A 21282-nucleotide genomic window follows, 5' to 3' on the forward strand; every position below is an offset into this window, starting at 1 on the left:
CTATATAGTGATACCAAATCCACTGCTGTCTAAATCTATAACTGTCAAATTGTATTTTCCATGAAGTGTAATCTTATATTATAATATTTTATTACAATTAACCTCCAACCCAGGGATGATGGTTTATCTCTTCTATGTATATAATACTGGTCATATGTTCTGGACTTGTCTGTTCTTATGACGAGTAAATAATTGCATTTCCCATAAAATTATAATGCTGGAGCATCTCCTCTTAGCACTCTGAATTTTTCCATTCCTCTATAATTCCGCCTGGGAATGTTTGAATATGAGGGATACAATATCTCTTGTCTATAGGATGTGTCCCTAAACATTATGAAACTGTCAGCACACATTGTATTTTATCAGACCATGGCCATTGAGAAAAGAGAATAACGTCACCCAGTTGTCAATTTCTTCTTACATTTCCAGGAGTAATAAAAAAGTAACAGCCCAATGAAGAGCTCTGTGATGGTCTCAGGTCCAGGTGTAGGAGGGGCTGCTCCAAAAATAAGGAGAGCGCCCAACTAATGCCCAGCATATAAAGTAGGAGAGTCTAAGGTAAGTGCCGAATATTTCTTTATCTCTACACACGTTATATCACATATTTACTGGCTGGATGGTTTATAGCAATAATGGATATTTTCTCCAAGAGCCCAATTTCAGTTTTCTCACATTGTCCCTCAGAAAACAAAGTTGCTCTTCCTAATATTCCTCACTTCAATGCTGGGGGTGGTAGATGGAAGAATAGAAAAAAATGTCCCCCACAAAATGTAGTGACCGCTTATTACTGACAAGTAACAAACCTGTAATATATTAGGAACAGAGACCAAGAGCCTGGAAACCCGGTGTGGTCAACTATGGCATCCAGACTAAGCTGCCACCCAAACTTATATGTTGTCAGGTAACCCGGTGCATGCCCAGAATATTCATTAGGGTATGTGCACACACACTAATTACGTCCGTAATTGACGGCCGTATTTCGGCCGCAAGTACCGGACCGAACACAGTGCAGGGAGCCGGGCTCCTAGCATCATACTTATGTACGATGCTAGGAGTCCCTGCCTCTCCGTGGAACTACTGTCCCGTACTGAAAACATGATTACAGTATGGGACAGTTGTCCTGCAGAGAGGCAGGGACGCCTAGCATCGTACATAACTATGATGCTAGGAGCCCGGCTCCCTGCACTGTGTTCGGTCCGGGACTTGCGGCCGAAATACGTCCGTCAAGTACGGACGTAATTAGTGTGTGTGCACATACCCTTACATGTATCCACATTATGTGTGTCCAGAGACACCACAAAAGAGAAAAGAATCAGAAACTCCACAGTTCTCTATAGTTTCCCTTAAGTTTAGGCTTATATAGGCTTATATAGAGACATAACTATAAGCTCCGGGGCCTTGGTGCCAAATCTATACCAGGTCCTGCCAACTATCATATACCATATATAATCTGCACTCCCACAGACACAATAGGCTTTATGTAAGATGGGGTCCTGGGCAACAAGTAAAGTAGGCTCACCCACCCACCCCATCCCACAGGGTCATGTTTCTATACAGTTTTTTATATTTATCTGGTGGTCTAGGGCTGTGAAAGGGTTCAGTGTAAATTCACTGGTGGTTTAAGACAGTAAAGGGGAATTGTTTTTTCATTGTATGGTGGTCTAGGGCAGTCAAGGGGACGACAAGTAAAATCAGGATTCCTCCAGGTGATGGCGGCATTGGGGATTTGTTCAGATTGTGACCCCCTTATGCCAGTCATGGACACCAGGGCCTGTACAACCTCTTCACCCCTATAGTTATGTTCCCTGGGTCTACGTTACATTACAAAATGTGTTCAATGTCTGACTCGCCCTGTGATAGATAATGACATGTGTGACAGTAAATATATTATTATACATTATAGATATGGGGTTATTTTATGTATATGCAGTAAACCCATTATGTATATTACAGACATATAAAACATGTGAATATGTGGCACCAGTGACAGCCGACATGCTAGAAGATCCACCGTATATATGTAAGTATTATAGAAAATAACAACCTATAGAAATTCTATAATGTGATGTCATCCAGAATGTTCCTATAGAGACACATGAGAGGCTGCGGGAACAAATTCCCCAATGTTGTCAATTGGCTGAACATATATTTGTTGATATGATGACCCATACTAAGCTCACATCATAATTTTAACTTTTCGTTCCAGAAAAACTTGGGATCGGCTGCCTGCTGCCAGGGGGACTCTCTGAAGTAATATTTCATCTATATGAGGTATATCCATCTTTAGTTACTATATATAGGGATGGGGATCGTGTAGGTAATGGGTTTCTTTGTATAGTATGAAGATGGCCATATGACTGGTGGTGCCATGTAGTCTAGGGGGGACACGTAAGGGAACAATAGGGAACGGTTTTGGCCTGAAGATAGATTTAAGGTAATTGGTTGAGGGGACTAGGGGTACAGTAAAGTTAATTGGGGATTAGGGGTGGAGCAGTGTTGGGGGATATAAGGCACAGTTACCCTGCCAAGAGCTCTTGCCACACATTATTGCCTACAAGAAATTCATTAGCCCAAACCCCTACATGCAATCTAATAGACAGTAGGACGCTACTAGTTACTTTCGGGGTGGCAGAGGGCCCCCTAACCTGCTGGGCCCCAATGTAACTGCACTGTTCTCACATATAGTACGTCCGCCCCTGATTTATGTTAGAAAGTCATATGGGAGAAGCCCCCTGACCGGTTAAATACCTAGGCCAAATGGGCAAACATCTTGTAATAGCCACTGATTCCATGTCATGTAACTGCTGAGGACTTGTACTATATAATATTGTATATTGTAATGTCGTGGTGAAGGAAAGGTACAGGATTCAGGAGTCATCTCTACTACTTGGTGTCTCAGCGCTGGGCACTTGTGCCATGTATCCCAGACATGTACCCCAAACTTTGCTAGCAGTCATGGGAGACACTGCTTACCTTACTGTTATCATTACTACAAGTAAAAAAAACGGGCGGCCGGGAGCGGACCAATCCATGCCGCCTGTCACTCTGACGTCCGCAATGTTTACCTGCAGCATTGTAGGGGGAGGGGTGGCAGGACTCCTAATAAAGTGTCTCTGTGTGAATAATTGTATGAACCCCTCAGAAACCCCATAATAGTTACTGTTGTGATATAATAAGAATAAAGCTCATTATAATAACTCACTGATAAGAGACACGTTGTAGAAGCATAAAAATGAGATAATATATAATACACCTAAAGCTATAAAATACAATGTTGGGGACTGGTCTCTGTTCTACATGAAAATGTTTCCATTGATTTGGATTTGTCCTAATACTTTGTCTTTCTTACTCCTAGTATTGATTCTGAATGGCCCCATTGAATTGCATAGGTCCGTGTGATGTCCGTTGTATTAACACACGTAAGGCCTTATTCACACGAACGCGTTCAGACAGTCCGTGATTTTCACGCAGCGTGTGTCCGCTGCGTAAAACTCACGACATGTCCTATACTTGGCCGTTTTTCCCGCATCACGCACCCATTGAAGTCAGTGGGTGCATGAAAATCACGCGCAGCACATGGAAGCACTTCCGTGTGTCGAACGTGACTCGCGCAACTGTAGATAAATAAATGAAGGAAAAAATTTTTTCTAAACATCAAAACCGCGTGTCATAAGGATGGCATATGCGTGGAAATCACGCAGCCACGCACCATTCACTGATGACACACGGAACTGCAAGATGCACACGTTCGTGTGAATAAGGCCTAACACGGATGTGCAATACGCTGGTGTGAATAAGGCCTAAGTTGTATTTTTATACACGTATGCTTTGTGCGCTCAAAAAAAAAAAATGTGGATTTTGGTTGCATACAGTAGAAGTTGCTTGTTGTGTGCAGTGATTTTTTTTTCAAATACATTTGTAGATGATGGCCAAATATTGTAGGGCTTCTGTTTCAGTGTTTTGAGAGCGCACACTTTTATGGCTGTAGATGTATGTGGTATATATATATATATAAGCTTTTATCACCTTGATCTATTCATTGTAAATGATATTTTCTCTAAATCGCTGATTGTATGTGAGTTTTAGGCACAAATGTGAATTTTAATGCATTTGTTTTTAAAAATAAATTCCTCTATCCTATATCTAAGGTGTGATAGTGAAGGTGAACACGGCCGCCAGGACCACGTCAAGACAACTGCAATCGTCCAGAAAAATAGGAGCTTTGTGGACGCCTCATTTTTCTAGGTGTGTAATCCCTGCATTTTATAGATTGTTACTTTTTTTTTGTACATTTCCTGCTTAAAGCCACATTTTTGGTGTTTTCAATTTGTAATTTTATGGAGATAATATATGTACATGTAGAAACAGGCACAAGTGGTATGTATGTATGTATGTATGTATGTATGTATGTATGATATATGTATGTATGTATGTATGTATGTATGTATGTATGTATGTATGTATGATATATATATTTTTTTTTTTATTGTGTCTCCTTAATCTAACTTTTTGGTATTTCCTCATGGGAATTGGTCTGTGATATGACCTTTTTTTTCCCCTTTTTTAACAACTTAATTAATAAAATTATTTATTTTTACTACATACCCATGTGAGTGCTGAATCTGATATATCCTAGAGGGTTTTTTTGTTTTTTCTTTTCTGCTTTAATTACTAGGATAGCACCGTGTGGCATTCGGTCCACAAAATTTCTTGGGTTATTGGATATCAAATATTTTCTTTTTTTCAGATATATATATATATATATATATATATGCATGTATGTATGATATATATGTATGTATGTATGTATGTATGCTGCTACGGGGCCCGCGGCATGAGGCTCCGCTAGCTGCCGTTATGGCTGCTACAGCGCGACACCCCTGAACACTACGGCAGAGCAGGGAGGTATCTCCCCACTCTGCCATTAAACAAAAGACATGTATCCCCTATCCACAGGATAGGGGATACATGTGTGATCGCTGGCATTGATAGGGAGAACGGGGGACTGAAAGTCCCCTGAAGTTCTCCATCACAAAACTCGGACTTCCGGGGTCTGTGTCGGCAGCTCCGTAGAAATGAATGGAGCACCGGTCGCGCTTGTGCGCATGCGTGACCAGCGCTCCTTTCACTTTTATTGAGCTGCGCAGACGCCGGAAGTCCGAGGTTAGTCATGGAGAACTTCGGGGGACTTTCGGTCCCCCGTTCTCCTTATCGCTAGGAGCGATCACACATGTATCCCCTGACCTGTGGATAGGCGATGCATGTTATTTGTAGGAGACACTGTAGGTCGCATTTTTTGGGGGGCTGGGGACGCTGTATGGCGTTCCCTACAGGGGGGGCTATATGGCGTTCCCTACAGGGGGGGACTGTATGGCGTCCCCTGCAGGGGGGGACTGTATGGCGTCCCATGCAGGGGGGGACTGTATGGCGGCCCCTGCAGGGGGGAGCTGTATGGCGTTCCCTACAGGGGGGGGCTGTATGGCGTTCCCTACAGGGGGGGGCTGTATGGCGTTCCCTACAGGGGGGGCTGTATGGCATTCCCTACAGGGGGGGCTGTATGGTGTTCCCTACAGGGGGGCTGTATGGCGTTCCCTACAAGGGGGGGCTGTATGGCGTTATCTACAGGGGGGCTGTAAAAAAAGCACTATCTACAAGGGGGGGGGTTGTGTGACACCCAGGGGAGGGGGGGCCACAGTAAAAAGTTTGCTATGGGGCCCAGTCTTTCCTAGTTACGCCCCTGTATGTATGTATGATATATATGTGTGTATGTATGTATGATATATATGTGTGTATGTATGTATTTATTTATTATATATATATATATATATATATATATATATATATATATGTATGTGTGTATGATATATATATATATATATGTATGTATGTATGTGTGCATGTATGTATATATGTATGTGTGTGTGTGTGCGTGTGTGTGTATGTATTTATGATATATATACTGTATGTATGTATGTATGATATATATATGTATGTATGTATGATGTATGTATGTATGTATATATGTATGTATGTGTGTATGTATGATATATATGTATGTATATATGTATGTGTGTATGTATGATGTGTATGTATGTATGATGTATAATGTATGATGTATGCATGTATGTATGATATATGTATGTATGATATATGTATGTATGTATATATATATATATATGTGTGTATGTATGTATGTATGCATGTATGCATATATGTATGTATGTATGTATGATATATGTATGTATGTATATATGTATGTATGTATATAGTATGTATGTATGTATGAATAATGTATGTATGTATGTATGTATGTATGAATAATGTATGTATATATATATGTGTATGTATGTATATATGTGTGTGTATGTATGTATATATGTGTGTATGTATGTATATATGTGTGTGTGTATGTATGTATGTATATATATATATATGTATGATATATGTATGTATGTATGATATATGTATGTATGAACGCTGCACATATTGAACTTTTTTTTTTTTAGTATGCCTGGAGCATAACATTTTCTGCTTTAGGTTACACTGTTGACATAAAGAATAAATTTGTATGCATTTTTTTAAATTAAAAATGACACTTTATACACACAAGGACCGTCATGCAATTTTATGCGGAGTGGCAAATGGACAATGTACCAGGAATCTACTTTCAGAAAATATATAAGTATGGGGGGTTTAGTATGATTTTTTTTACTTAGTAATATAGGTTTTATTTGTACATGACAAAAATAAGAGGCAAAATGCCTAAAAAACCCTGGTAGTGAAAGGGTTAAAAAGGTCCAACAGGAAAGACTGGCGCAACCAATCGGAGCTCAGCTTTCATTTCAAAACTGCTCTGAAAAAAAGCTGCACTGTGATTGGTTGCTATGGGCAACAAGGACAGTTGATGTGTTTGACAGTCTGTCCGCCATCCATGCAGCGTGATGTATAATCTGTACACAAGACAGGTAACAGAAAGAAGTATTTATATGTAATGTATAGACATGCTTAGGAGATGACGGACATTACAATATTTACACTAAAGATGCAAATGTGATGATGACATTCTACTTTCTTAGAAGCCGATTCTGCCTTCCTTGTAGCCGGATCCCTCTGGGTGGGGGGAAATATTGCGCATGCCATTAGGCTGTGTTCATATGACAGATTTTTCTTATGGAAAAATCAGACGTGGAATTGGTCGAGAAACCGCGGTAGAAAACCACGGCCGACCCTCAGATTTCGGTCGTTGTTTTGTAGTAAAAACGGAGGCGTTTCTGGACACAGATTAGAACCATTTAATGGGGCTAATCTGCCTACGATTACCTGATGTGGAACATGCGACGGAAAAAGGCGTGACATGTCACTTTTTTTCAGCGAGGCGGTGTACAATTTCACCCGCTTAATATTCTGTCCTGTATAAACGGGTGGTTTCTCTTTATAGACAATGGTGCACTTTTTTCCGCGTGAAAATTCTGCCTTGTGAACAGGGCCTTAGTCCTGGCAAGGAGAAAAATCACATGGAGGCTTGGAGAAAATCAAGACTGAAATACGACAATGAAATCTGAATATATAAAGTGAAATAATGTCCTTCTAGGGCGACACAGGATAATGATTGTGACAGCGGTGTCTTATATTGTACACGTCCACCTCACATAACCGCCGGCCTCTGCTTCAATGATTCCAGTAAGAGTAGGAGGTTCCCCCGGGGCAAGAATTACCACAGCGGAAAGATGTACAAGACTTGTGAATGTTGTTATTCCCATATCCCATTACACCTGGGTTCTCATGTCTAGGTGTTGTGGCTTTTTTTGTCATAAACTTCCAAATCGGGCAACACACAGACACACACACACACACACACACAGACACACACACACACACACAGACACACACACACAGACACAGACACACACACACACACACACACACACACACACAGACACACACACACACGCACATACATACACACACACACGCACATACATACACACACATATACACACACACACGCACATACATACACACACACACACACACACATACACACGCACGCACGCAACACACACACACACAGACACATACACACACACACACACGCACATACATACACACTCACACACACACACACACACACTCACATACACACACGCACGCACACACAGACACACAAACAGACACACACAGAGACACACACGGATCTGTATTGCATTATGGGCCTACACTGTTCCTCTAATTTTACACATTCCGTAAGAAGAAAATAAAATGTGTCACGCTCCACCACACGCCATAGGGAGGATATGGCGTCTCATTAAAGCACCGCACGGCGACAGAGGGTGAAATACAGAATTGTAACTTGTCAGATATACAATACATGTTAGAGGCTTTAGTACTTGCTGTAAGAGGTGTAAATGGAAGTCTTCCCAGCTCATGATTCATCAAAACTCTACACAGGTTAGGCTCTGTTCACAACACCATTAGAGCCCGAAACCTCACTGACCCATTAGAAGTCAATGGGATCTTTTACACAACGGATCCATCATGATTGTCATAGCTCTGTCAATAAATCCTAGGATTTGTACCAGTCTAAATAAGAGCCAAGGCTTGATATGGAATCAATCATTTCAGTTTGTGAGGGTAAATAATCGTTTTCTAGGAGTCCTAAGCTGATCCACTCCCCCACACCAGCCAAAATGGCTCCATTACCAATACCAGCAGAGTGCCCCATAAACAGTGCCAGTAGAGTGCCCCATAAACAGTGCCAGTAGAGTGCCCCATAAACAGTGCCAGTAGAGTGCCCCATAAACAGTGCCAGTAGAGTGCCCCTTAAACAGTGCCAGTAGAGTGCCCCATAAACAGTGCCAGTAGAGTGCCCCATAAACAGTGCCAGTAGAGTGCCCCATAAACAGTGCCAGTAGAGTGCTTCCCTGCGTGCAGCCACAAGCAGGAGCTCAATGATACATGTTTACACAGCTACCATGCGGCCATAGAAATAAATATGCAGCAAGAGCCCCTGTTCTCAGCCGTCAGGAGACTTTCAGGAGACCTCCTTCTCTGCCGGGAGATTTCTTGTAGACTACTGGACAATCCTGGAGAGTAGGCAAGAATGACGTCTATGTGTTTAGTCAGACACAAACCCAAAGCACATTATTAACCCCTTCCCATCGCCGACATTATTTTTATTCACATTTTTTCCACCCCACCTTCCAAAAGCCATATTTTTTTTTTAATTCTCTGTGCGGGGGGGGGGGGGGGGGGGGTTCGTGTGGAAAGTGAAGATATAACATAGCAGCGATAGCTTTGTTTTCTTGGTTTCACTTTTATGGAATTCACCGTTTGTAAAAATGGCTAGTTAACTTTATTCTGCGGGTCAGTACGATTACGGCAATACCAAATGTATATGTTTTTTTTATGGTTTACTACTTTAAGGGCTTGTCCACATGTAACGGAATTGCTGCAGGAATTTCCGCTTGGACTAGCAGACAATCTGCTATGGAAAAACATTTCCTGCATTTTTTTACTGTAGAAAATATTCCGGATTTTGCTGCGGTTTTTTTCCAAGTCTGTGAGATGGTGACATTTCCTCTGAAAAACGCAGGAATTCAGTCCACTTTCCGCAGCAGGAATTTACATACAGCAGGTGAATTTCAGGACTGACATTTTATGCAGCGTGAGGATAACATTCGCTCATTCACACCCACTTTGCTGCTACTGTATTCCGCTGCGTATTATCTGTTCGCAACTCCGAATGGAAAATACGCAGCCATTTTCGTTACGTGTGGACAAGCCCTTACAAGGAGAAAATGCATTATTAAAAATAAAATTTGTTTTGTGTTGCCATATTCTGAGACATAACTTTTTCATTTTTCCGTCTATATGAGGGCTTATTTTCTGCAGGCCGAGCTGTAGTTTTAATTTGTACCATTTTGGGGTACATAAGACTTTTTGACCACTTTTTATTACATTATTTTGTGGGATACGAGGTGACTAAAAAACACAGCGATTTTGGGGCTTTCATTTTATATTGTAACAGTTTGGACTTTTACAGGTGTCGCGATTCCAGATATGTTAAAAAAAAAAATCCACTGCTTTTGAGCGAAAATGTTTTTATTTTTAATATTCTTTTGGTCTATGTAAAAAAAAAAAATGAACAGGGAGATGTGCTGCCAACAACGGTAATATTTTCGGCTGCATAAACGTTACAATCAGCCGATGAACGGGCGTTATACCCAGAAAAGGAGTATACAGTTACTCACAAAAGATAAAGAATAAAATCAAAATATACAACCCATCAAACCAAACCAAACAACAATCCCCAGTAGAAGTCCTAACATTTAATATAAAAATGGAAGAATCCCCAAAATACTGCAAAGGGGGATATCACTGGCAATATTGTTCACAACCTGTGCAAAGCCATACTATAAGAAAGGCACAAATGATACCTTCTCATTCAGGCCCAAAGGAGCTTGGGTGCGTAACTTTATGATCCAACGACATTCAATTTGCTCATGACGTTTGGCTAGATTCCCTCCTCGGGAGCCCAAAGAAAGTTTAGCAATTTCAGGAACTTTTAAATCCTGACATCTGCCCTTGTGTTTCTCCCTAAAGTGCTTAGGTATTGGTTTAAATTTGATGAGTTTCTGAGGGTCCAATTTCACTGCTGCCCTGATATCCTTGGCATGTTCCTGGGTGCGTACCCTCAGATCTCGTGTGGTCATACCCACGTATATCAAACCACAAGTGCATGTAGCGCGATATATGACCCCCGTGGTACTGCAATTAATGACGTGCACAATTTTGTGTTCATCACATCCTGATGAATCACAAAATGTGTCTGTCTTAACAATCATGCTACAGATAGAGCAGTGGCCACATGGGAATGAGCCCCACTTAGGGCCCGATGACACACAGGGAGGTACATAATGGCTTCTTACTAACATGTCCTTTAGTGTTCTGCTTCTTTTAGCCACCATCAATGGTCGGTGTGGAAGAACACCCCTAAGATCGGGATCATTCTGCCATTGTGTGTTAGAGTTGGTTACAAATCTGACCAGATTTCCTTTGATCTACGTACCTTTTGTCTCAACAGAATGTCCCGATTAGTACTCCTTGCTCTTTGGCATCCTTTTTCAGCATCTATATTTCTGTAGCCACGTTGTCTTAATCTCTTTTTCAGATTTGAGGCCTGTTCTTTAAAATTCCGATGAGAATTAAATCACTCAAGAATTGGCCTGTCGGGATGGAACGCACAATATGAGGAGTATAAAACGATGATGCGTGCAATAAAGAATTCACCGCTGTTGCTTTCAGAAAGATGGTCGTGCTTAAATGACCGTTATACAAAACCAAGAAATTTATGTCAAGAAATTCCTACAATTTCTTAGGACTGGAAAACCCCTTTTGGCTAAAGGGTTTTCCCACTAAGAACATTTATCACCTATCCACTGGATAGGTGATAAATATATGATCGCTAAGGGCCCCACTACTGGGACCCCCACCGACCATGTACTAACTCCTTATGAAATTTTGTTCGAAAATTACCCAGGTTGCCCATAACACCTACAGACTCAGAACTATATTTGTCACATGACACCCTTGTCCAATATGTGATAAGGCTTCAGAAGCAGTTTTAGGCTTGGTTTACAATGTGCGTTTTTGTTGCGTTTTTAGCATTCTTTTTTTGTTTGGTTTGATGAACTTCCACGTTAGTTTATCTACCAAAACAAAAAAAATTCATGGCAAAAACGCACAGTGTAAACCCAGCCTGAGAGAGTTAAGACTCAAGTGCAGGAGGCTCAACATAAATGTACTGAAGAGACTTATTCCGTTAATCTGTGAAACTTTATAATGATCAATTAGTTTTACATTCTGGTTTATTTACAGTGCTTTGGAGAAGTCTCTTCAAGGTACTGCTGCTGACCATCCTTACTGCCATGAAGTGTGAAAGAAGAGATACCTGGATCGATTCTTCCTATGTGAAGAAATCTGCACATATTATTTAGACCGACTCATCACCCGTGAGAGAAACCAATTATTACTGGAGACCTGCGAGCAGTTGTAACTTGATCCTCTGTTAGACGGAAAATTCCTTGACCTGGAGGAAAAGATAAGTGGGTCTGAGGATAATATACCGCACAGAAGACCCCCAGGTGAGAAGAAGGAGGTTGCTTCATGTAAGCCCACCTCACATGAAACAGCTGCAACAGGTACTGTTCTTTGCTCCCCTACAAGAGGTCAAGAATAATAGCATTAGATTCTACAGTATTTGATGACAGCCAGTCTCCTGAAACTCTGCATTGGCCGACTTCTTCAATACACTTGGACCTAAACCAGACAAAGGACTATGGAGTTTCATTGCTCGTAGCTCTATACATCAAAGTCTATGTATTTCAGCTTTCTGACATCATTCTTTTCTTAAAGCAATCTGACAACAACACTCTTACCAAACAACATAGAATACTCCAACGTGACTTCAGTGAAATACAGGAGTGAATTGTATATTACTGCAAACTAAATCGGAAGTACTGATACCTACGATTATCGACTTTCTGACATAATTCTTCCTTAACCCCTTCCCTCTTTGGCCGCTTTTGACCTTCCTGACAGAGTGTAAAGGATCTGCCAGGTACTACGTCTGTGTATACTCCCGAGATTAATCAGTCGACACCTGAGGCCAGACCTCTTAGACTGACACCGGCTCCCACCAACCAGGGTGGCAGGCTCAGGAGTGGGAGAGCCTATCGCGGCCTGGTCAGTCGGAGTTAGCTCCGCCCCCTGTTCATTTATACCTGCCGTGTTCTCTTCCTCAGTGCTTGTTATTCTTCTTGGATTCCTGGCCCCACTGCTGCCTTGCTCCAGCCTACTTCTGCCGTGCTTCTGCCATGCTTCAGTTCCGCTTATCCTGCTTCGCTTTGCCCCTGGCTTGCTTCCTGCTCCGTGCTCTGCGTTTGTATGCTCCACTACATCCTGATCCTGACTGGCTCATTCACCGCTCCGTTTCCTCGTGGCGTTCCGTGGCCTACTGCCCCTTCCCTTGCGTGTTCCCTGTTTGTACTCCCTTGCACTTAGACAGCGTAGGGACCGCCGCCAAGTTGTACCCCGTCACCTCGGGCGGGTCGTTGCAAGTAGGCAGGGACAGGGCGGTGGGTAGATTAGGGCTCACTTGTTCCCTTCACCTCCTTCCTGCCATTACATAATAACAAGCCCATACCTAGTCTACTATTTCTCCTACTCTGACGCTATCATGGACCCCCTTGAGACCCTGACCCAGCAGATGCAGGGCCTCTCCCTACAGGTCCAGGCCCTGGCTCAGAGGGTCAACCAGGCTGACGCTGCCTTAGTAGTACCCCTCACCTCACCTCTAGAACCCGACCTCAAGTTACCTGACCGGTTCTCAGGGGACCGTAAGACTTTTCTCTCCTTCCGGGAGAGTTGCAGACTTTATTTCCGCCTAAAACCTCACTCCTCAGGTTCCGAGAACCAGCGGGTGGGTATCATATCCCGACTCCAGGAAGGGCCCCGAGAGTGGGCCTTCTCCTTGGCTCCTGACGCCCCTGAACTTTCCTCCGTTGATCGTTTTTTCTCTGCCCTCTGACTCATTTACGACGAGACTGACAGGACTGCCTTAGCCGAGAGTCAGCTGGTGACCTTATGTCAGGGTAGGAGACCTGTTGAGGAATACTGTTCTGATTTTAGAAAGTGGTGCGTAGCTTCTCGGTGCAACGACCCGGCCCTAAGGTGCCAGTTTAGGTTCGGATTATCTGATGCCCTGAAGGATATGCTGGTTAGCTACCCCTCTTCTGACTTTCTAGACCAGGTTATGGCCCTAGCAGTACGACTTGACCGACGTCTCAGGGAACATCAGCTTGAACGTTTCAATGTGTTCCCCTCTGACTTCCCTGCGATTCCCCCCGAGGTCCCGTCTCCTCGCTCTTCCATGGAGGACTCGGAGGTACCTATGCAACTCGGGGCCTCAATGTTCCCTCGACAACGTAGACAGTTTCGCAGGAAGAATGGTCTCTGCTTCTATTGTGGGGACGACAAGCATCTACTGAACACCTGTCCCAGGCGCAAGAATAAACAGCCGGAAAACTTCCGCGCCTAAGTGATCATCGGGGAGGTCACTTGGGCGCACAGGTATTTCCCGTTAATATGAAACGCAATAAAATTTTGCTTCCCTTTCAGGTCTCGTTTGCTGGCCGGTCTGCCACTGGCAGTGCCTTCGTGGATTCTGGCTCATCTGCTATTATCATGTCTGTGGAATTTGCTATGTCTCTAAAAATGCCTTTTATTGATTTGCCTTATCCTATCCCGGTAGTGGGTATCGACTCCACTCCTCTTGCTAATGGTTATTTTACTCAGCATACTCCTGTTTTTGAACTCCTTGTTGGCTCCATGCATTTGGAGCAGTGCTCTGTACTGGTGATGCAGGGATTATCGTCCGATCTGGTATTAGGTCTTCCCTGGTTGCAGCTGCATAATCCCACGTTTGATTGGAATACTGGGGATCTCACCAAATGGGGTAGTGAATGCCTGATGTCATGTCTTTCGGTTAACTCTATTTCTCCCCGGGAGGAGGTAAACACGCTTCCTGAGTTTGTTCAGGACTTCGCTGATGTGTTTTCTAAGGAGGCCTCCGAGGTGTTGCCCCCTCACAGAGATTACAATTGCGCCATCAATTTGGTGCCTGGTGCCAAGCTTCCTAAGGGTAGGATATTTAATCTTTCATGTCCTGAACGTGAAGCTATGAGGGAGTATATCCAAGAATGCCTGGCCAAGGGTTTCATTCGCCCCATCGACTTCTCCTGTTGGTGCTGGCTTCTTCTTCGTGGGGAAGAAGGATGGTGGTCTTAGGCCGTGCATTGATTATCGGAACCTGAATAAGGTCACCGTAAGGAACCAGTATCCCCTTCCTTTGATTCCGGATCTTTTTAATCAGGTTCAGGGGGCCCAATGGTTTTCTAAGTTCGATCTACGGGGGGCATATAACCTTATCCGCATCAAAGAGGGGGATGAGTGGAAAACTGCGTTCAACACACCCGAAGGTCATTTCGAATACCTGGTCATGCACTTTGGGTTGTGTAATGCCCCTGCCGTCTTCCAGAATTTTATTAATGAAATTCTGAGAGATTACCTGGGTAATTTTCTTGTAGTGTACCTTGATGACATACTGGTGTTTTCCAAGGACTGGTCCTCCCACGTGGAGCATGTCAGGAAGGTCCTCCAGGTCCTCCGGGAAAATAATCTGTTTGCGAAGACCGAAAAATGTGTGTTTGGGGTACAGGAGATACCATTTTTAGGTCAAATCCTCACTCCTCATGAATTCCGCATGGACCCTGCCAAGGTTCAGGCTGTGGCGGAATGGGTCCAACCTGCCTCCCTGAAGGCGCTACAGTGTTTTTTGGGGTTCGCTAACTATTACAGGAGATTTATTGCCAACTTCTCGGTCGTCGCTAAGCCTCTTACGGACCTTACTCGCAAGGGTGCTGATGTCCTCCATTGGCCCCCTGAGGCCGTCCAGGCTTTTGAGACCCTCAAGAAGTACTTTATCTCGGCCCCCGTGCTGGTTCAGCCCAACCAAAGGGAGCCATTTATTGTGGAGGTTGACGCATCCGAGGTGGGAATGGGGGCCGTCTTGTCCCAGGGTACCAGCTCCCTCACCCATCTCCGCCCCTGTGCTTACTTCTCTAGGAAGTTTTCGCCCACGGAGAGTAACTATGATATTGGCAACCGCAAACTTTTAGCCATTAAATGGGCTTTTGAAGAGTGGTGTCACTTCCTGGAGGGGGCCAGACACCAGGTAACGGTCCTTACTGACCACAATAATCTGGTTTTCCTAGAATCTGCCCGGAGGCTTAATCCTAGACAAGCTCGTAGGGCACTATTCTTTACCAGATTTAATTTCTTGGTTACCTATAGGGCTGGGTCCAAAAATATTAAGGCTGATGCACTGTCACGTAGTTTCATGGCCAATCCTCCTCTCGAGAAGGATCCTGAAGGATCCTGCTTGTATTTTACCCCCTGGTATAATCGTTTCTGCCACTGATTCTGATTTAGCTTCTGACATCGCGGCTGATCAAGGTTCAGCTCCCGGGAACCTCCCTTGGGACAAACTGTTTGTCCCCCTGCAATACCGGCTAAGGGTACTCAGGGAAAACCATGACTCCGCACTATCTGGTCATCCTGACACCTCATTACCAGAAACTATTGGTGGCCTGGGTTGCCTAAAGACGTTAGGGCTTACGTCGCCGCTTGTGAGGTTTGTGCTAGGTCCAAGACCCCTAGGTCCCGACCTGCGGGCTTACTACGTTCCTTGCCCATTCCCCAGAGACCTTGGACCCATATCTCCATGGATTTTATCACCGATTTGCCTCCATCTCAGGGCAAGTCGGTGTTGTGGGTGGTAGTAGACCGCTTCAGCAAGATGTGCCACTTTGTGCCCCTTAAGAAACTACCTAACGCCAAGACGTTAGCTTCTTTGTTTGTTAAACACATTCTGCGTCTCCATGGGGCCCCAGTCAATATCGTTTCTGACAGAGGGGTACAATTTGTTTCCTTATTTTGGAGAGCTTTTTGTAAAAAGTTGGAGATTGATCTGTCCTTCTCCTCCGCCTTCCATCCCGAAACTAATGGCCAAACTGAAAGGACTAACCAATCCCTGGAACAATATTTAAGGTGTTTCATCTCTGACTGTCAATTTGATTGGGACTCATTCCTTCCCCTCGCCGAATTTTCCCTGAATAACCGGGTCAGTAACTCGTCAGGGGTCTCCCCGTTTTTCTGTAATTTCGGGTTTAACCCAACGTTCTCCTCCATTTCTCCTGGTTGTTCCAATAATCCCGAGGTAGAGGACGTTCATCGGGAACTGTGCACAGTCTGGGCCCAGGTTCAGAAGAACCTAGAGGCGTCCCAGAGCGTACAAAAGATTCAGGCTGATAGTAGACGTTCTGTTAACCCCCGGTTTGTCGTCGGGGATCTGGTCTGGTTTTCGTCCAGGAACTTGCGCCTTAAGGTCCCGTCCAGGAAGTTTGCTTCCCGATTTATTGGACCTTATAAGGTCATTGAAGTCCTCAACCCTGTATCCTTCCGTCTGGAGCTGCCCCCATCCTTTCGCATACATGACGTCTTCCATGCCTCCCTCCTTAAACGCTGCTCCCTGTCCTGGTCCCCCTCGAGGAAACCTCCTGTTCCCGTTCTCACCCCTGAGGGGGTGGAATTTGAGGTGGCCAAGATTATGGACAGTAGGATGATCCAGGGCTCCCTCCAGTACCTGGTCCATTGGAGAGGATACGGGCCCGAGGAGAGGACTTGGGTACCCGCTCGAGATGTTCACGCTGGGGTATTGATCAGGAGGTTCCACCTTCTCTTCCCCACTAAACCGGGTCCTCTTAGAAAGGGTCCGGTGGCCCCTCATAAAAGGGGGAGTACTGTAAAGGATCTGCCAGGTACTACGTCTGTGTATACTCCCGAGATTAATCAGTCGACACCTGAGGCCAGACCTCTTAGACTGACACCGGCTCCCACCAACCAGGGTGGCAGGCTCAGGAGTGGGAGAGCCTATCGCGGCCTGGTCAGTCGGAGTTAGCTCCGCCCCCTGTTCATTTATACCTGCCGTGTTCTCTTCCTCAGTGCTTGTTATTCTTCTTAGATTCCTGGCCCCACTGCTGCCTTGCTCCAGCCTGCTTCTGCCGTGATTCTGCCTTGCTTCAGTTCCGCTTATCCTGCTTCGCTTTGCCCCTGGCTTGCTTCCTGCTCCGTGCTCTGCGTTTGTATACTCCACTACATCCTGATCCTGACTGGCTCATTCACCACTCCGTTTCCTCGCGGCGTTCCGTGGCCTACTGCCCCTTCCCTTGCGTGTTCCCTGTTTGTACTCCCTTGCACTTAGACAGCGTAGGGACCGCCGCCAAGTTCTACCCCGTCGCCTAGGGCGGGTCGTTGCAAGTAGGCAGGGACAGGGCGGTGGGTAGATTAGGGCTCACTTGTTCCCTTCACCTCCTTCCTGCCATTACACAGAGCCTCATTTTTCAAATCTGACATGTTTCACTTTATGTGGTAATAACTCCGGAATGCTTTTACCTATCCAAGTGATTCTGAGATTGTTTTCTCGTGACACATTGGACTTTATGATACTGGCAAAATTTTTCCGATACATTCAGTATTTAATTGTGAAAAACACCAAAATTTAGCGAAAAATTGCAAAAATTTGCATTGTTCTCAATTTAAATGTATCTGCTTGTAAGACAGGCAGTTATACCACACAAAAATGTTGCTAACTAACATCCCCCATATGTCTACTTTAGATTGGCATCGTTTTTTGAACATCATTTTATTTTTCTAGGACGTTACAAGTCTTAGAACTTTAGCAGCAATTTCTCACATTTTCAAGAAAATTTCAAAATGCTATTTTTACAGGGGCCAGTTCAGTTGTGAAGTGGCTTTGAGGTCCTTAGATATTAGAAACCCCCAATAAGTCACTCCATTTTCTCAAAGTATTCAAAACAGCATTTAGAAAGTTTCTTAACCCTTTAGACATTGCGCAGGAATTAAGGCAAAGTAGAGGTGAAATTTACAAAGTTCATTATTTTTTTCCAGAAATTCATTTTGAATCCATTTTTTTTGTACCACAGAATGTTTTACCCAAGAAATGCAACTCAATATTTATTTTCCAGGTTCTGCAGTTTTAGGAAATATCCCACATGTGGCTCTAGTGTGCTACTGGACTGAAGCACCGGCCTCAGAAGCAAAGGAGCACCTGGTGGATTTTGGGTCTCCTTTTTATTAGAATATATTTTAGGCACCATGTCAGCTTTGAACAGGTCTTGTGGAACTAAAACAATGGAAACCCCCCAAAAGTGACCCCATTTGGGAAACTACACCCCACGAGGAATTTATCTAGGGTTGTAGCAAGCATTTTGACTGGCCAGTTTTTTTGCAAAAATTTTTGGAACTAGGCCATGAAAATGAAAATCTACATTTTTTCAAATAAAATGTATGTTTAGCTAATTTTTTTTCATTTCCAAAAGAACTAAAGTAGAAAAAGCACCACAACATTTGTAGAGCAATTTCTCCCGAGTTTAACAATACCCCACATGTGGTAATAAACTGTTATTTGGACACACAGCAGGGCTTAGAATGGAAAGAGCGCCATTTGGCTCTTGAAGCTCAAATTTAGCAGGCATGTTTGCGGAGGCCATGTCACATTTGCAAAGCCCCCTAGGGGACAAAACAGTGGAAATCCCCAACAAGTGACCCCATTTTGGAAACTATACCCCTCGAGGAATTTATCTAGGGGTGTAGCAAGCATTTTGACCGGCCAGTTTTTTTGCAAACATTTTTGGAACTAAGCCATGAAAATGAAAATCTACATTTTTTCAAATAAAATGTAGGTTTAGCTAATTTTTTTTCATTTCCACAAGGACTAAAGGAGAAAAAGCACCATAAAATTTGTAAAGAAATTTCTCACGAGTAAAACAATACCCCACATGTGGTAATAAACGGTTGTTTGGACACACGGTAGGGCTTAGAAGGGAAAGAGCACCATTTGGCTCTTGGAGCTCAAATTTAGTAGGAATGGTTTGCGGAGGCCATGTCGCATTTGCAAAGCAACTGAGGGGACAAAACAGTGGAAACCCCCAACAAGTGACCCCATTTTGGAAACTTTACCCCTTGAGGAAATTATCTAGGGGTATAGTGAGCATTTTGACCCCACAGGTTTTTTGCAGAAATTTTTGGAAGTAGGCTGTGAAAATTAAAATCTACATTTTTTCAAATAAAATGTAGGTTTAGGTATTTTTGTTTCATTTCCACAAGGACTGAAGGAGAAAAAGCACCATAAAATTAGTAAAGCAACTTCTCCCGAGTAAAACAATACCCCACATGTGGTCAGAAACGGCTGTTTGGACACACGGTAGGGCTCAGAATGGAACTAGCACCATTTGGATTTTGGATAGTGTCTGGGCGCCATGTCACATTTGCTGAGCTCCTGTAGTACTAGTACAGTGGAAACACCCCAAAATTGACTCCATTTGGAAAACTGCACCCCCTGAGGAATCATCTAGGGGTATAGTGAAAATTTTGATCCCAAAGGTTTTTTGCTGAATTAATTAGAATTAAGCTATGAAAATGAAAAATAATTTTTTTTTCCAACAAGATGTAGTTTTAGATCAACATTTTTAATTTTTACAAGGAATAGAGAAGAAAAAGCACCCCAACATTTGTAAAGTAATTTCTCCCGAGTACGGTAACACCCCATATGTGGTTATAATAGGCTGTTTACGTATATGGGAGCATTCAGAAGAAAAGGAGCAGTATTTATCTTTTGGAGCGTAGATTTTTCTGGAATGGTTTGCGGACGCCATGTTGCATTTGCAAAACCCCTGATGTACCAAACAAAAGTGACCCCGTTTTAGAAACTACACCCCTAAAGGCATTTATCAAGGGGTGTAGTGAGAATTTAGACTCCACAGGTGTTTTTCTGAAATGAATACGCAGTGAATGGTGCAAAGTGAAAATTGCAATTTTTCCACTGATCTGCCCATTCACCGCACAAGATGTTGTGCCCCTAGAGAATCTTACCCCATTAATTGTTAAGCGGGTTCTCCCGGGTATGGTAATGCCTTACTTGTGGCCATAAATTGCTGTTTGGGCACAATGTAGAGCTAAGAAGGAATAGACAGCCATTTTGAGCATGGATTTTGCTTGGTAGTTTTGTTTGAGTTTTGCTGGTATTTAAGTTTATAATGTGGTGGCATATGTAATCTGTGCGGAGTATATCAGTGGTATATGTAAACTGTGCGGAGTACATCAGGGTATATGTAATCTGTGCGGAGTACATCAGTGGTATATGTAAGCTGTGCGGAGTACATCAGGGTATATGTAATCTGTAAGGAGTATATCAGTGGTATATGTAAGCTGTGCGGAGTACATCAGTGTATATGTAAGCTGTGCGGGGTACATCAGGGCATAATAAGAGGGTATAATAATGGGGTAAATAATACAATTATCCATAGATGTGTGTTACGATGTGAAGCGATCCGTTATGCGCAGGCCGGTGTCACACTGGTAAACGGTTTTCTTTCTTATCCCCCTTTTGTAACGCTCTGCACCTTTTGGGGACTTTTTCTCCTTCATAGTTTGGGAAATATTAGTGGGAAAGTTTTGCGCTGGTATAATACGGGCGCCCTCGCTTCCAGCGGATGTGCGATGTCCCTTCCCTTTCCTAGTTCCTAAATACTAGGGCCCTGAACCTGAAGGAATGTTCCCCTCCGGCCTGCGCATTGAGATGTA

The 21282-nt window shown here is 43.6% G+C and overlaps 1 long non-coding RNA gene across 3 annotated transcripts in view; it reads left to right on the forward strand.

Annotated features, from left to right (window-relative positions):
• The window catches only part of LOC142730601 (uncharacterized), a 237761-nt gene extending 224961 nt beyond the window's left edge, over positions 1 to 12800 (forward strand). For all 3 annotated transcript variants that reach the window (XR_012878925.1, XR_012878926.1, XR_012878924.1), the window contains 5 exons: positions 430 to 558; positions 1954 to 2020; positions 2207 to 2271; positions 4149 to 4245; positions 11878 to 12800. This is a non-coding gene — a long non-coding RNA (uncharacterized LOC142730601). The remainder of the gene's footprint in view (positions 1 to 429; positions 559 to 1953; positions 2021 to 2206; positions 2272 to 4148; positions 4246 to 11877) is intronic.
• The last annotated feature ends 8482 nt before the right edge of the window (positions 12801 to 21282 follow it).

The sequence above is a fragment of the Rhinoderma darwinii genome, unplaced genomic scaffold, assembly GCF_050947455.1.
Source record: "Rhinoderma darwinii isolate aRhiDar2 unplaced genomic scaffold, aRhiDar2.hap1 Scaffold_76, whole genome shotgun sequence".
NCBI lineage: Eukaryota > Metazoa > Chordata > Amphibia > Anura > Rhinodermatidae > Rhinoderma > Rhinoderma darwinii.